Source organism: Pinus tabuliformis, chromosome 7, assembly GCF_031772625.1.
Source record: "Pinus tabuliformis cultivar Carrire ecotype Pingquan chromosome 7, CPIR1, whole genome shotgun sequence".
Classification (NCBI taxonomy): domain Eukaryota; kingdom Viridiplantae; phylum Streptophyta; class Pinopsida; order Pinales; family Pinaceae; genus Pinus; species Pinus tabuliformis.
In genome coordinates, this window is record NC_142293.1 from 1,016,843,719 (window position 1) to 1,016,859,067 (window position 15,349).

Consider the following 15,349-nt stretch of genomic DNA (forward strand, 5'->3'; position numbering starts at 1 on the left):
ATTTGGGAGTCTTCTCCTATTAGCCAACCACTTCGACAAACCAAGACACCGATAGAGCAGCCTTTCACACCCACCACGGGGGGCCCATCCCCCTGCCACTTGTTCACACCAGCAGATACAACATACAGCCCATCTGCCTACACCAAGCCATAAAATGAACAACACCAAATATAACACCACGCCCACCAAGAATAAGATACAACATTGCGTTATATACAGCGGTTGTTCACCTTCGTTTTCACTTCAGATTTCATCAAAATTTGCAAATGACTTAGTTCTATCCCTCCGGTTGTATCATTCAGTGTAATGCGGGTATCAGGTAGGACCTTATGGGGTATATGTGGACTAGCGGGTACGAACTCCAATGGGTCACGTAGCGTAGGTAACGTATAACTCGGCACGACCACTTACTTGCTGGCTTCCTGGTCACGTGGTATACTGGTCACGTACAACTAACTGGTAACGGGGGATCTCCAACTGGTGGTCACGTACAACTCTTTCCTGGTCACGTAGAGCTGGCTTTGGGCTATTGGGAATGACCCTAACTCACTGACTCATACCATGTTGAGTGGATGTCTCATGTGTTGAAGGTGACTCGGGTATGTGATATGGGGGTTTATTATTCTATCGGCGATGACCTCCTGACACTGACTGTTACTTCTGGGCTCTGAATAAGTATGATCCTCAACAGGTGCATCATATATAACGAGCTGTATGAACTCATTCTTTATGTTAAATCACTATTACTCACTAACAGGATCATTCGTCCCCGTACCGTATCGTGTGCCGTACCGTCGTTAACCTCGCTCCTTTCCGAGGGTATGGGTAAGTTATCCTCTCTAGCGATGATGGATAAGTTATCCTCTCGGCCATTGAATAGCTTCTTCTCTCTGTTCTGTTGGACTCGTCTAAAGGTTCCGAGGTTAAGGGCTTTTGGTTCATGACTCGTGGCTTCTGGTTCATGGTTCATGGCTTAAGGCTAAAGGTGAAAGTTGAATGGTTCGTTTCACCGCTCCCTGCTTGTGTGTTTGTGGCTTTTTGGGGAATCCTAATCGAGCTCCTTCCTCATCCAACTCCTCATCCAGCTCCTCATTTATCAACTCGATCAAATAAATCAGTGCCCCACCCTGCTCGCTTGCCCTGCAAGGGCGCATAAATTGTCAAGCCTGGGTAGTGTTGGCCAGGGGTTTTCCCCGCCAAGTTAGGGAGTTTTTTGGGTCCCCCGTTCAAGAGCTTGTGAACTAAGGGGGCAGTGCGTAGTAAAACGGGTGTGTATCTAGCAATCAAGAGACAGAATCAACTAGAATCGATTCGAGATCTATCAATCAAAATAAAGCGCACATATACTGGGTGCAACATATATAAGCATTTAAGTATAAATAAAAGCATGACATCCCGCGGCGTCCACCCCGTCCGTATGGGTATGGGTTCATTCCATGCACCGCGCCTCGCCCCCAGCCCCTCGAAACATTGATCTATCGAGCAAATTAGAAAAAGCAATCCCTAGCTCTAGTTACCGAAATGATACTCACGGCCCCCAACTACTTTGAATTGGTCAGAATCAAGTGCCTTACAAAGGATGAGTTAGCGTGCCGGGGAAAGAAGTGCGCACAAGACAGATCTATTTGTCTATACTATTTTAGCCCAACTACTTCATGTCAGGCCCCTTAATTGAAAGTCAGGTCAATAGTTCGGAAAGGAAGGGTCATTTATAGTCAATTAGGAATGGAGGCGCTCAATAGGGACCGGAGGGGGGCGGAGCCACTCACCCGAGTTTTGCACAAACGGTGAGGAATCAATTCTCCGTTCACGAAAGAAACTATATTGCTAACTAATAAAGATGCCAACCGACCAATAAAGTAATAGTGTGTTTCAAAGGGATGCTTTCAAACCTCTTATCGAACTTATAGCGGCTGTTCAATCTTAAAGATAGAGTGAAAAAAGCTTCCTGAAAGGTATCCATTCTTTGAGGTCCCCATTCCATGGTAAAAAGAAAGATCAAAAGAAGCCCGTGCCCGTGCCGTAATTAGAAGCCTTAGTAAGGTAAGTAAGGTTCCCACTGAGGTAAGGTCCTCATCCTTAAGTTCCAGTTTCCTTGAGCTCCAGCGAATAAGAATCAGGTATTGCCTTAGTAAGCTATCTGTAAGGTATTAGCCATAAGGTTCCCGTAGTCCCAGTAGTCCCACAACCATAGAGATAAAAAGAAAGTAATAGTTCCATAGAGTGCGCCGCGAATAAGCCTTATGAAAGTTCTAGCCTTAAGAGACACTAGCGGCCGTCTTACTCATAAGGTACTACTAGCTCTAGAGAAAGTCCTATTAGCTCTAATCAGTACTAGCTTTCTTGACTTCCTTCCATAGCTCTACGGGTATGGTAACGGTGATAGACTTCAGGTCTTGCTTACTTACTTGAATTAGCTTCAGTCTTACGAGTAAGGTCCATGCACTTTAGACTTACTTAAGGTGCTCCATCATGGTAAGAAGCCTTAATAGACTCTCTTAGTCCATGCACTTAGTTCCATGGAGTGAAAGCCTTAATAGACTTGCTTTAGCCCAATGGTATCCCTGTAGTGTAGTCCCTAGTCTTAGCCTTAGTCCAAGCAGTTAGTCTTAGCCTATTGGACTGGACTAGCTTCAGTTATTCTAGTCTTATTTATATATTTGAACTGCTGATTCCATTGAAAGGGTTCTGGCTGCTTCTGACAAAAGGGAAAAGGTTCTATTAAAAGGTTACAGGCATCTTTCTGTTGGGCCTGTTTATTAGGCTTTTGGGGCTTGTGATGAAGGCTGAAGATGAAAGGTTCAAGGCTGTATCTGTGGGACCAGGATCTGTGGGACCAGGTTAAGCATCTATGGGACTTGGTGTACTTGGCAAAAGGCTCCTTCAAGGCATCATCTGTTTAAAGGCTCCTGGGTAAAGGCAGCTTCCATCTGTTGGACCTGGTTAGGCCAAAGGTGACAGTTGACAGGTTTCTTCATATGTAATGTGATATGACCACCGGTATGGTGAAGTATTGTCCTATTGGAGTTAGGTGGGTGTCCCATTGTCGTTGTGGGCAGGTTATTTGTGTAGGCCCTGTGGACACTTTCTCTTACTTGCCCTAAGGCCCCATATAGAGTCAATTATTAGCAGTAGTCTGAAGCTGTAGAGTAGAACTACTAGTTGTAGAGTAGTAGCGGTAGAGTAGGTCTACAGGCTGTAGATTCAAGGTTGAGAGGTTCAGTCAAAAGGTGAAGTTCCTTGCCCCCCGGAGGGACAAGCGGCTTCGCATTCCTTGGTTAGAGAAGCGGGTAGGTTAACTAAGGTAGGAACTATGGTTTCGTAGGGGTACGCCGCCCCGTCCAAATATGGGGACCTTCTCCTTTCGGCAATGACTGATTGACTATGATCGGTGGTGGCTATAAGCTAAGGCAACTAGGCTATGATCGGCAGGCAATGACCTTCCTTCTGGCAATGTGACTACTGTCAATGAGACTGTCTTGTCTATTGGTGACAACCACCTCCTGTCTATGATTGGCTGCTATGACTCCTGGCTATTGGCAACGACCCTATGAAGGTAAAAGATATCAGCAAGCATAAAGGCGCTAAACCGTGAAGCAAATGAATGCATCCCGGCTCTAATAGGGAAACGCTCAAAAAAGGTGCGAAGCCGCCAGAGGAGAAAAAGGAGGGGGCTCTCGGAAGAGCAAGCGATGAATCCCTTCCTCAGGCAAGGGCACTTCAGCTTAAATAATTAGAATAGTACTATTCTTATCTATTGTTAATACGTCTTACAGTTTATAGAAATGGAGGGATTTGATGAGGAATGGTTACTGCCTCCCTTAGAAAGAGTTAGTGCAATCTTTCTTAGTTAGTGTAAAGAGGAGACCTTTAGTAGATTGTGAAAAATAGATAATAGAATCTACTTGTTGGTTGGGGGGGAGCTTCAATGCCTGAAAAAAAGTGAAATAGGTCGGGAGGGGTGACATGAAAACGACTCTATTTATCCCACCCCGGTTCGATTGGTCTTCGCCTGTGTGACCAGTATCGTAACTCTTCTGGGGGAAGGCGATCAAGATCAACCGATGTTCAAGCTTTTCCGTACATTCTTGGGTTGGTTGCTTTGATGGGTGGGAGAGGGAAGTAGCTAGCTTTGTTTTATAGGGTAGTTGAGAACCGACAACCGACTACCTGCTCTAGATAAGACGTAAGCAGCTTTCGAGTTCAAGGGTGGTGGACTCTATTTGGTGTTGGGTTTTGGGGTCTGCCATCCACCCCTCATCCTTACTCAGAATGGGGTTGGGTGGTTTCAATGGGTCTCTATAGCTCTATAGAATAGATAGTAGCTCACCTTTCTCGAAAAGCGAGTAGGGCATGCTTGCGGGAGCAGGACTCGAACCTGCAGTATCCAGGTCATGAGCTTGGTGGCGAGTTGACCGATTACTCTATCCCGCTTTCTGAATAAATTGAATGCATATAGAGTGGATGCCGAGGTGGGTGGTACAAGAATTGAGGATGCTTTTGAAAGGGTAAGGGTATATGCCCGCCTATTTCATATGTATGTCTGCTGATCCCTTTCGATGAGATTTGTTGCACTAAGTCACCACCCGCGGAGGTACGCATACGGTCCGGGGACACTTCGGGAACGTCTCTAAAAATAGAACACTTCAAAAACACTAAGCATCTAAGGTATATGTCCGGCGGAGCCTTTCATCCATCCAAAGTAGCATACTCCTTCTTCGGCGCAGCCTCCAGCCCCCAACTCTTATCCGTTTTTTATTGCTTCTTAACCCGGGTCAACTAACTATGGATAGATTCACTATATATGAGAATGAGAATATTTAAGGAGACCATGGGTGCACACTCTTTCACTCAAGACAATACAATGGGATATCCTCGTGTATATTGTTTTCGACATTAATGATAGTGCATGAAAATGACACCACAACTAGATGTAACATATAAATTAATAAATGCAATAAATAATTTACCATTACTCATTTCATATATTAAACAAAACAAAAATTGAAAACTTCCCATAACTATTTTCATAATTTTGTTTCATATATATATCTATATGTATATGTATATTGCAACATGGACTAAACATATTTATTTATTATAATATTTTTAACTCCTTAATTTCATTTTCACGGTTATATTTTTATTTATCTTTTTATTTTTAATATTAAAATATAAAATTATTAATCCAATTGGATATATTTATGTTCTTGATATCCTTTATAATTATATGAAATTAAAAAAAAAAAAACTCTTAAAACGATTTTATATACAATTATTAATCCAATTGGATATATTTATGTTCTTGATATCATTAATAATTCTATGAAATATGTATATATATCCAAGAAAGTTTTAAAACAATTATTGTGTAGTAAAATCCATTTTCTAAACTTTAAACTTCTTACTTTATACATTCATTATAGTAATTATTTTGTAAGGTGTTTTTTAATAATGTATGTTGAAAAATATATCACACATATTATCCATCTTATTATAGTCATTATTCCCTCTAACTTTATGGGAATGGGAAATAAGGTAGAATACCTTTTGGGTAACTTGGGATGCAAAAACATCCACCTTCATTTTTTGGAAAATTAGAACATACACTTATGGGAGGATTAGAGACCAAGACTTATTTGATCCAATAAATAATGATCGAGAAATTCTATTGGGGATGGAAGAACATGAAGATATACGTTGGCTTGAGGGGGCTTGACCCAGGTTCAGCATTTATTAGCCAAACAAATCCCTACACTATTGGCCCTTTTGGCATCAGCCTGTGGAGCGCGGACCGAAGTCTCACCCGAAGCAGTATGGGGGGATGTTGGAACCAAGTTTCTGAACCCTTGAGAGGGTTTTGATATCGTTTGATCTCTTCTACCCCTGCCTTCGCACAAGTGATCTTGCTCTAGGGCTTGTAAGACAACCCTTTGTTCCGGCCTTCTATATCTTCGCGGAAGTACACGATCAACCTTCGCGCAGTTCTAACCTGTAGCTCAAGTACTTTTTCACTGCTATAGCAGTGTGCCGTGCAGATTCCTCAATTATCCTAAGTGATTTTCTTATCTTGTCAAATACTTAAATTTATCATCACACAAGCAGATATTCGTGATTGCGTTCAATTATTTAATGTACTTGCATTCATTCAAGCATCATATAAGCATAATAAAGGAAATTCATACATAAAATATCCAAACCCATCAACATAACAAATACACATAAATTGTAGAATAACTCCTTTTATTAATATCTTCCAAGTATTACAGACTTTGTTCACCTTGTGCACACAGCTGCAGGGGTCGCGCACTCAGCTGCAAACTTCTACCCTAGGCCTCTACGCACTCAGCTGCAGAGCCTCTACCTACAGTACAACCCAAGACTTATACTTCTTTCTCTAAAGCTATGGCGCTCTTACTCGTGTTATTCTTCTAACTACTTAGAGCTTAGCTCTTTTTATACAATCCCATGGTCTGCGGACCATGGGTAGATCTCTTACAACCGACTTTACTTTACAAAACTAAGGGCGGAGTACCATTTGTGACACCTAATACCTTCATGCTTCGCGACCACAAAATATGAATTCTTTACAATAATATTACAAACACATGGGCTTTTAGCCCCAAAACTACCCTTGGGGATCCCACTCCCAACAGGCCCCGAACAAGCCGCAGACTTCACTGTGATTGCCGGACATCTCTACAAAATGGGTAACGATGAGATCCTGCGTCAGTATGTCCTAGAGTTCGAGCGAGGACAGATCCTAGCTGAAGCCCATGGGGGGGTTGCTGGTAGACACTATGTGGGTCACGCCACAACCGAGAAGATACTTTGTGTAGGATTATGGTGGCCCAATCTGCATCAGGATTCGAAAGCCCACTACCGAGCCTGCGACGTCTGTCAATGAACGGGGAAACCGTCGTGGATAGATGAAATGCCACTCCAATTGCAGATAACACTACAGCCCTTCGAGAAATGGGCAATCAACTTCGTAGGACCTATTGAGCCGCGAGGAAAAACAGGCGCGCGCTATATCATCACCACAACAGATTATTTAACCCAATGGGCGAGGCACAACCAGTTAAGGATTGCACGGCTGCAACAGCGGCAAAGTTTTTTTTTGAAAATTTACTCACAAGGTTTCGATGTCCCGTAATTCTCATGAGAAATCGAGGAACGCATTTCCCGAATGAAACAATTAGTGCACTCACAGAGGAATTCCAGATTTATCACCAATAGAGTACGCCATACCACCCACAAGCAAATGAGACCATGGAAGCATTCAACAAAATCTTGGAGACCGCATTGACCAAGGTTTGTAACACGCAGCGCAATGACTGGGACTTGTGCATCCCTGCTGTGTTATGTGCATACCGAACTATGTGCAAGAAGTTGATGGGCCAAACACCATTTCGGTTAGTTTATGGAAAAGAGGCTGTTATGCCTATGGAATATATTGTGCCTAGTTTATGGATTGTGGAAATTACAGGTATGGTAGACCGCGGGGCTTTGGAGGAATGGCTTGCGTAGCTAGAGGAACTGGAAGAGGAACAATTTTTGGCTGGGTTCCATCAGCTACTATAGAAACAGTGCGAGAAAGCATGGCATGATTTCCATATCAAAGTGTGCACGTTCAAGGAGAATGATTTAATGCTGCTATACGATAGTAAATTTGAAAAATTCACTGGCAAACTCTGAATGCATTGGTTGGGAACCTATGTGATCAAAGAAGTTACTGATGGGGGTGCGGTTTAGCTGGATAAACTTAATGGAGACCCCTTCCCGGGCCGAGTGAATGGCAGTCGCTTGGAGCTCTACACGGGCGGGTTGGTCGCCTGACTAACCATTCGAGGAATAGTCTCACCACTCCAACCAATTGAAAGAGAGTGTGGGACGGTAAAGCTGTCTAGAGGAAGGCACGATTACCAGGGTACGCATCAAGCTAGATCAGTGATAAGTTCGCGGTGGCGTGATTAGAAGTGTGCCACTGCGTGGCTACGAAGAAAGGTGACCGTTTCTGTCATTGTTCATGACATGATGTCTGCATTATGGAAAAAGGGAGTGGGTGGCTGGAAATTAAGAACGAAAGTATGAGTTAGATATGGCATGAGCCGCCACAGATTTTACATGAAGATGCTAGAACAGGCGGGAATCAGTGAATTTGAATTTCGTATCTTATAAATCACTGAGGGGCATCCACTGGGTGACATAAACTCTTGGAAAACATATACTGGGTATCGATATGGGGATGTTCATTCTCTCTACACAAGGAGTGTACCCGAGGGTGGTGATATGGCTGTTGAAGAAGCAAAACTCTCTAAGGTGTATGGTGGTGAAAAGTGTGGGCATCCCACAAATGGCAGCATCAATGGTGGGGGATGTACTGGAAAAAGGGAGACACGAAGTAGAATTGGTCCGGATGCCGTCGCTTTGCCTAAGGGTTGGCCAGTGAACTACAACAAAAAAGCGAAAGGATCGACAGACGAAGACCACAGGTAGATATGCAGATACTATGTCGGCTCTGCTGTCTCTTGAAAATTGGGATCTTACAGACAATAGCAAGGGTCTTGCAAAATTGCAACACAGGCTGCAACAGACAGTGCTAAGAGCAGATACGAAGGTCAGAAGTGACTGCAGTGGTACCAAGGGGTCCCATAGGTGGCTTCCCTGATCACAGTAAAATCCTATTAGGGTGTGTTCTGGGTTAACCAAGCAGAGCAGAATGAGAATTATCGGTTGCAGGAAGTGGGAGAAATAGTGAAGCTGGAGATGAAGCCAGACGAAGCATTGTAGAAGACAACAAAGGAGCAGCAGGACAACGAGCGTCACTCAAAGGGAGGCGAACCACGAAACCAAGGTAGAGCGTCTCGCTTCGCTGGTGAGTTACTCGAGATGAGTCACGATGATTGTGTTGGAGGACTATTGGGTAGCAGAGGTCTCGTGTAATGATTTTGGGATAGAAAGCCTAGAAATTAGGAGTAAATTATTGTAAAACTCCGAAGTATGTAGAGCATGAAATGTAAAAGGTCGAGTCAAAGGGTTGTCCACCCAAGAAATAATGTAAAGTAAGTCGATTCACGGACCATAGATAGGTATAAATAGAGCATGACTCTATGGGGGAAGGAAGTTCTTTTTTGAGTATGATTTTGAGATCGGATATGTAATGGGTGTTTGAGAAGGGCAGTTTAAAAGCATCTGTATGTCCGAGTCGGGGGTTTGGGTAGAGGATAGAGGCTCTGAAGTTGTGTGCACAGAGGCTTGGAATATTCTACAGCTGTGTGCGTGGACCCCTGCAGCTGAGTGCACAGGGAAGATCTGGATGTAAGGGTGATAAGTGGAAATAAAGATAAGTTTCTTCTAAATTCTATGTTAATTTTGGACTATCACAACTCTATTCTTTTATGGTTAATGGAACTGTTTTGATCTGCGCGCTTATGCTTATTGAGTACTTGTGAATCAGGTTTAATCTTACTATGCGAACTAAATGAAAGTAATAAATTTTTGCTTAAAGACCGCTCTAAGTGGATCTGGGTTATAATACTTAATCAAATAAATTAGATCTGTAATCAGCGCGTAAGAGAACGCAAGGATTATCCGGATCTGTGTGGATCTAGCGTAGCGTAAGGTTGTAGGATGGCGCGCGAACCCTTTATACCACATCTAGACATCCCAAGGGTGCAGAAACCTAGTTCCAGCACCCTCCCCGGCTACCTTGGGTGAGACCTCAGTCCGCGCTTCGCGGGTTGTTGCCGAAAAGGCCAGTAGCTGCGGGATTTACTTAGCTAAATAATTCTTCCGAACCTGGGTCAGGCCCATATAAGCCAACAAAGATCAGGGAAAAATTCCCTCCGTTGTACAACCTTCCTCATCATGAAAGACCCCAACTAGCCTTTGGAAGAATTTAATTTGGTTAAGGAAAAATATATTTTAAATATGAAAACCCACATGTGCACAAAAGAACATGTCGACTCTAAAGAAAAATTGGACACCCTTGGATGCCTATAAATACAAGTCAAGTGAACCTCTTTTAAACATTATCATCAATCATTCTTCGTCTCTCTTCTTTGGATTGGCTCACACAGGCCTAAGTTGGTTCACCAAAAAATGTTTTGTACAACTCCGAAATTTCAGGGTTTGAGCTCACACGTGTGAAGTAGGGTTTTTGGTCTATAGCCACAGGGTTGAAATAGATAAATCTCAACTATAACCTCATGCACATAGGGTGTTCCCTATGGATGGAGTGTTGTAACCACATGCATGGTAACTAGCTCTATTTGGCTGGGACCTAGGGTATTTTGATAGTTGACCGCAGACTATGACCATTGAATACAAGCTTGGAAATTTTGTTCTAGTTTAGATTTGTATATTGGGATAATTGTTTGGTTGGTTTCTCTGAAGAATCTTGTGATTAGAGAATTCGATTATTAAACTCTCCCTTTGTTGAAAATTTTATGACAATCTAATAAGAAGAATAATTTGGAAGGGTTTCCCCCCTTGCGAGGTTTTTTCTTGGTTTCTGACCAAATCATGGTGTCTCTATTTGTGCATGTTTTCTTTTTTTGTTCCTTTCATTATTCCACTGCATAGTTGATGTTATTGTTCTTTCTACATATTTTTTATTGATGTTATCATGATATGGGATGAATGCAATATATAAATGATGAAAGGTTTGTTAATGCAATTATCTAAATCAAAGAATAATACTTCCCTAAGAAAAACTATCATTCACCTTATGTAGATTAGCTTTTATATTAGACAATTTGTTGACGGGTGCTGAAAATATGTCAACCAGGGGATCTCTTTGAAGTGAAGTCCCAATTATAACTAAAATTGTTTGGAGTAGGAGCCCCATCCATAATATCAGTCTGGTTTCCATGTATTCTTATAGATTTTCCTTGGCTCTAATTGTCAGTAAGAGAGGAACGCGTGGTGCCTTCAGAAAACAAGAAGGTGTGCCTGGTGAGTGTTTAGTTGTAGGTGTGTCAAAGTTCTTCTACAACGGAGGGAAAGAGTAAAGTGAGCCTCTAAGAGGGAGGAAATAGTACCACCCAAGAAGAGACACACACAAACAAGAGGGATATGTCTAACATCTAGCAAAATAGTCCATAAAATATGCGACAGTCATTACAACTAAGCAATGATAAATATCTGTTTAGCATCCTATGGAATAGTCCACAAGGATGGGACACAAATAAAAACCATTACAACACACTCTTAATAAAATAAGTAATAAAATAACTGAAATAGTTCAACTACTTTAGCACAAATGAAAGGAAACATGAAATTCAAACATTTGCAGAATATTCTTACAAATATTCATAACCCATGCATGAAGAACATGCCGACCATGAAGGCTTCTATTATTAATTAAAATTTTCAAGGAACATGTATACAACGAGAATCACTAGCTCCAATAGTGGAGTGTTGGAGCCACTCCTTGCTCCTCAAAAGAACTAGTTTGTCTCTCTAATGCCTTGTGGGTGAAGCGAAGGTGGAAAAGTCCTTTGCTCATACAATGAGGGTGTATATGTAACCAAAAGGTGATGCTTAACTTTCCTTGTGACTCTTTGACTACCCTCATGATTGTTTGACTTCCTATGCGTTTTCAACCTTACATGACTCTTCATATTCTGAATGTGTCCTTTGGACTTCCACTTTATAATACATTTCGAATAGGTAATTACATAGTCCACAATAATGATGTGGCATACAATAAATTGTGATAGGACATGACATGACACTAATGACATGAACTGCATGATGATGTGACAGTTCCAAGTTTTTCTTCTTTTTGCTTCTTTCTTTGTGTCTTCTTGAAAAGAAGGTACATGTTATTCTTCTTCCTCCTCCTTATGACTTGAAGATGAGGAGTCTTCCATGTGATCTTGACATTGATATTATGTTAGAGTTCAAAATCCCTTCGTCTTCTTGCCTGATTATCATATTATCTCTTCATCTCCATATGTATCTTCTAGAATGTCCTCCTTCTCCATCTCATTCTTAATCATCTTTCCATAGCATGATAAAGTACCTGCATTTGCAATCCACTCATGACAAGACAACATCAGTTCGCTAAACTCCTAGTCTAAGATAAGGCATATTGATCCACTAACTAAGATGGAAAAGGGTGTCAGGTTGGGAAAGAGACTCATTAACTGCATAATTATGCAGATCAAGTAGTCAAGGGGAGCCTTGAGCCTTGAGACTGTGTAATGTGTAGTTTAGGCTAGGTTGAGGGAGCAAACTGAACAATTATGGAGATCAGTGTGACAGGATGAGGGGATGAGCAATGGGTGAACACATTGTGCAATTATGTAAGTCAATTGAGTTTGGGCCATTGCATGGTTTCGTAGTTCAAGAGCTGTATGATGAACTTGAGGCTAGAGACCACACAATGTGTAGTTAAGGCCAGTTTGGGAGAATAAATTGCGTAATTTTAGGAGACGAGGTCAGGCTTGAGCACTGGAATTGCGCAGTGAAGCAGTCTTGGGAAGCAGGAACTATGCATTGCATAGTGCCAGGGGAAAAGGATGCAACTTGAGGGTTGGACATGCACAGTGTGCAGTTGAGGAAGGGCAGATGAGGCTAGGTTGCTAGGGAATTTCCAAAAATTGTCTAAGTGTGGGACCAAAGAGACCAATGTGAATAGGGATATGAATTGACTGTGATCACAAACTTGAAACAATTTTATGACACAACAACATAGATCCTCCAGAACACGTTAACAACATATTTATCTCAATGTGACAACCTTGCGACGAATTTATGACAAGTGCGACACTAAAGGTACACTTTACAAAAACCATGATGACACTTGTGCGACAATGCTTAAAAGTTTTGGGAATGAGTGCGACTGATGTTTACATGGTTAGACCAACTCATTCACACAAATATAACCCCTTGAAACCACTAAAACAAACATACATTTATTGTATTATAACTAACATGCGAAAAAAATATAATTGTTAAAGTGTGAACGAATCTTGTGATATGTGGATGATAGTGAAAGTAACACATGCCAGAGAAGATAACATGAAAACGACACTAATTAGAGTGTAGGAAAGTGAAAGAGACAACTAAAAACATGAAAATGACACTTGCGAAAACAAAGGCGTGCGAAAGCAATAGTTTGCAAAACTCACCAAAATGGAAGTACAAACGCAACTAGAATGTGAGAAACTATCATTTTCAGTGTGCACTGAATATCAACATGGGACATCACACATACACAGTCTTAATGGAACGTTCTATGTGTGTCCAAGCTTGCATAAAATAATACGCTCATGAACTTGTTGTGAACTGAGCATATGTGAGGAAGTAACTTCAACACTTCCAATCCAAGAAGGGAGCTCAAAAGCATCAGCTGACCAAGAAGTGGCTATGGAATGATTGATCACAAGATCCACAGTATGTTCCAAAATTCGAGTGTACACAAAATTTTGGAGGGTGTTTATCACAACAATAATACTTGGTGACACATAGGTAGAACTCCAGCTTCTCTTAGTCAATTCTTTCGTGCAGGGTCTAGTTCTTCAAGAAGTATTGATTCATGATTGAGATTACCATAGATTCCCCACTTACCCTTTGCATAAACATAGTCCCATTCATTCCTTTACTCGGTTAAACATAAACATGAGATTAACAATCACACAATTTTTCGAATCATGATAGGTTAATGAAGTTTGCAAGATTTAGATTTTCAAAGTATAATTTTTCATCTCTGGTGTTGCTCTACTGCCAGCAGGCCTGGACAGTACCACGATGGAGTTTCTTCAGGGAAAAAAACATTTCTCTACTACTAGCTAGCCCAGAGAGTACCCCAGCTGAGTTTCTTGCTTCACCTCTCTATGCAAGAAGAGTTTCTCTTATTTCACCTTGATTTATTTATATAGGAATATACATCGACACTTATTTATTTCATGGGTGGAAGAGGGATCCTGACATATTGAGAGAAGGAGAGGTTGTCCCTTTAGAGAAGCATATGTAAGACCTCTATTATTGGTTTTGCTTGTTTATATTTTCCCCTTGTCCTTCTCTACCTGATTGGATCAACCTGAAAACTTGGAAACATAAAAACCCAAGTGTAGGCATGAGGTTTCCAGAATAGACATGGAGATAATGGTTTGACACAAGGATTTATTAATACAATGATCATATTTTCTGTCGGAACATCATCGAACAAAAGATGTAACCCAAACAAGGAAGAAGGACAAATAATTAGCCAAATGTTGCAGTGTTATAAAGTCATTTTTTATTTTTCCACATTCCGTTTTGAGCCAATAGAGTGTCCTCATGCACGGTCTCACAAAATGAAAGGAAATATAACACACAATAAGGAAACACAACTATAAGACAAGACATAAAATGGCTAAAGAAAAACCAATATGTGAAACCAAAACCATAAAACATAAGACAAACTATAAGAAACGAATGTAGGATGGATGCGCTAAAATGCAATGAGACCTACTCATAACCTAACCAACTAGAAGGTAAAGGTCACGTATAATGGAATTTCCAATTTAGCCACGATAATTTTTCTCGTCCTGCAATCACAAATATGCGATTGATTGAAACAAATATAAAACAATGTGCAATATAAAATATAAGAACTTGAATAGCTTGCACAAAAATTTGAAGTTCTTGCATGTCATAAGAAAGATATGCCATTGCCACTGCTTGTAACTAGTTTATATTCTTACATTTTGATGAGAACCATCATTTAAAAAACCTTGAAAACTTCTCGCGGAGGTGTCTCGATCTACACCAAAATCCTCAAGAAGTGTGAGGAAAGATCGAAACTTGTTATTTGTGACAGAGCTTGCTTGGTAAAATTGTTCCAACCATTCAATGATTGGATCGAAAAATTCATGATAATCCTTTTGAAAACCCTGGAATATTTGAGAAGATGAATTTTCAATTAGTGGCACTACGATGAGAATATTGCGAGGAGAAAAATATTTGATCATATTCAACAGGTATGTCAAGACAGTGAGGACTTGACATAACCATCTGTGAATGCGGAAGTGCCTCAACCAATTGGAACATTCCTGGATAGTGAGATATAAAACCATAAAAATCAAAGGATGTAAAACGACTATCATTGGATGTGTTGATGGGAAAATAGTAAGTCTAATAACAATCATCAGAAACATAATCACGATCAGATGGGATAATTAAAGAATCAAATTCCTAGTTTGGAATTACCAAATATAAATAAATTTGAAGAGCATCATTGCATAATATGATCATCTTCCTCACATGACAAGTGTAACAAACCATTTTATTGTAACTGGTTACATACTACACTAGCATCTCAATTGTCGAAAGGAGTAAAAAGGAATGCTAGTAT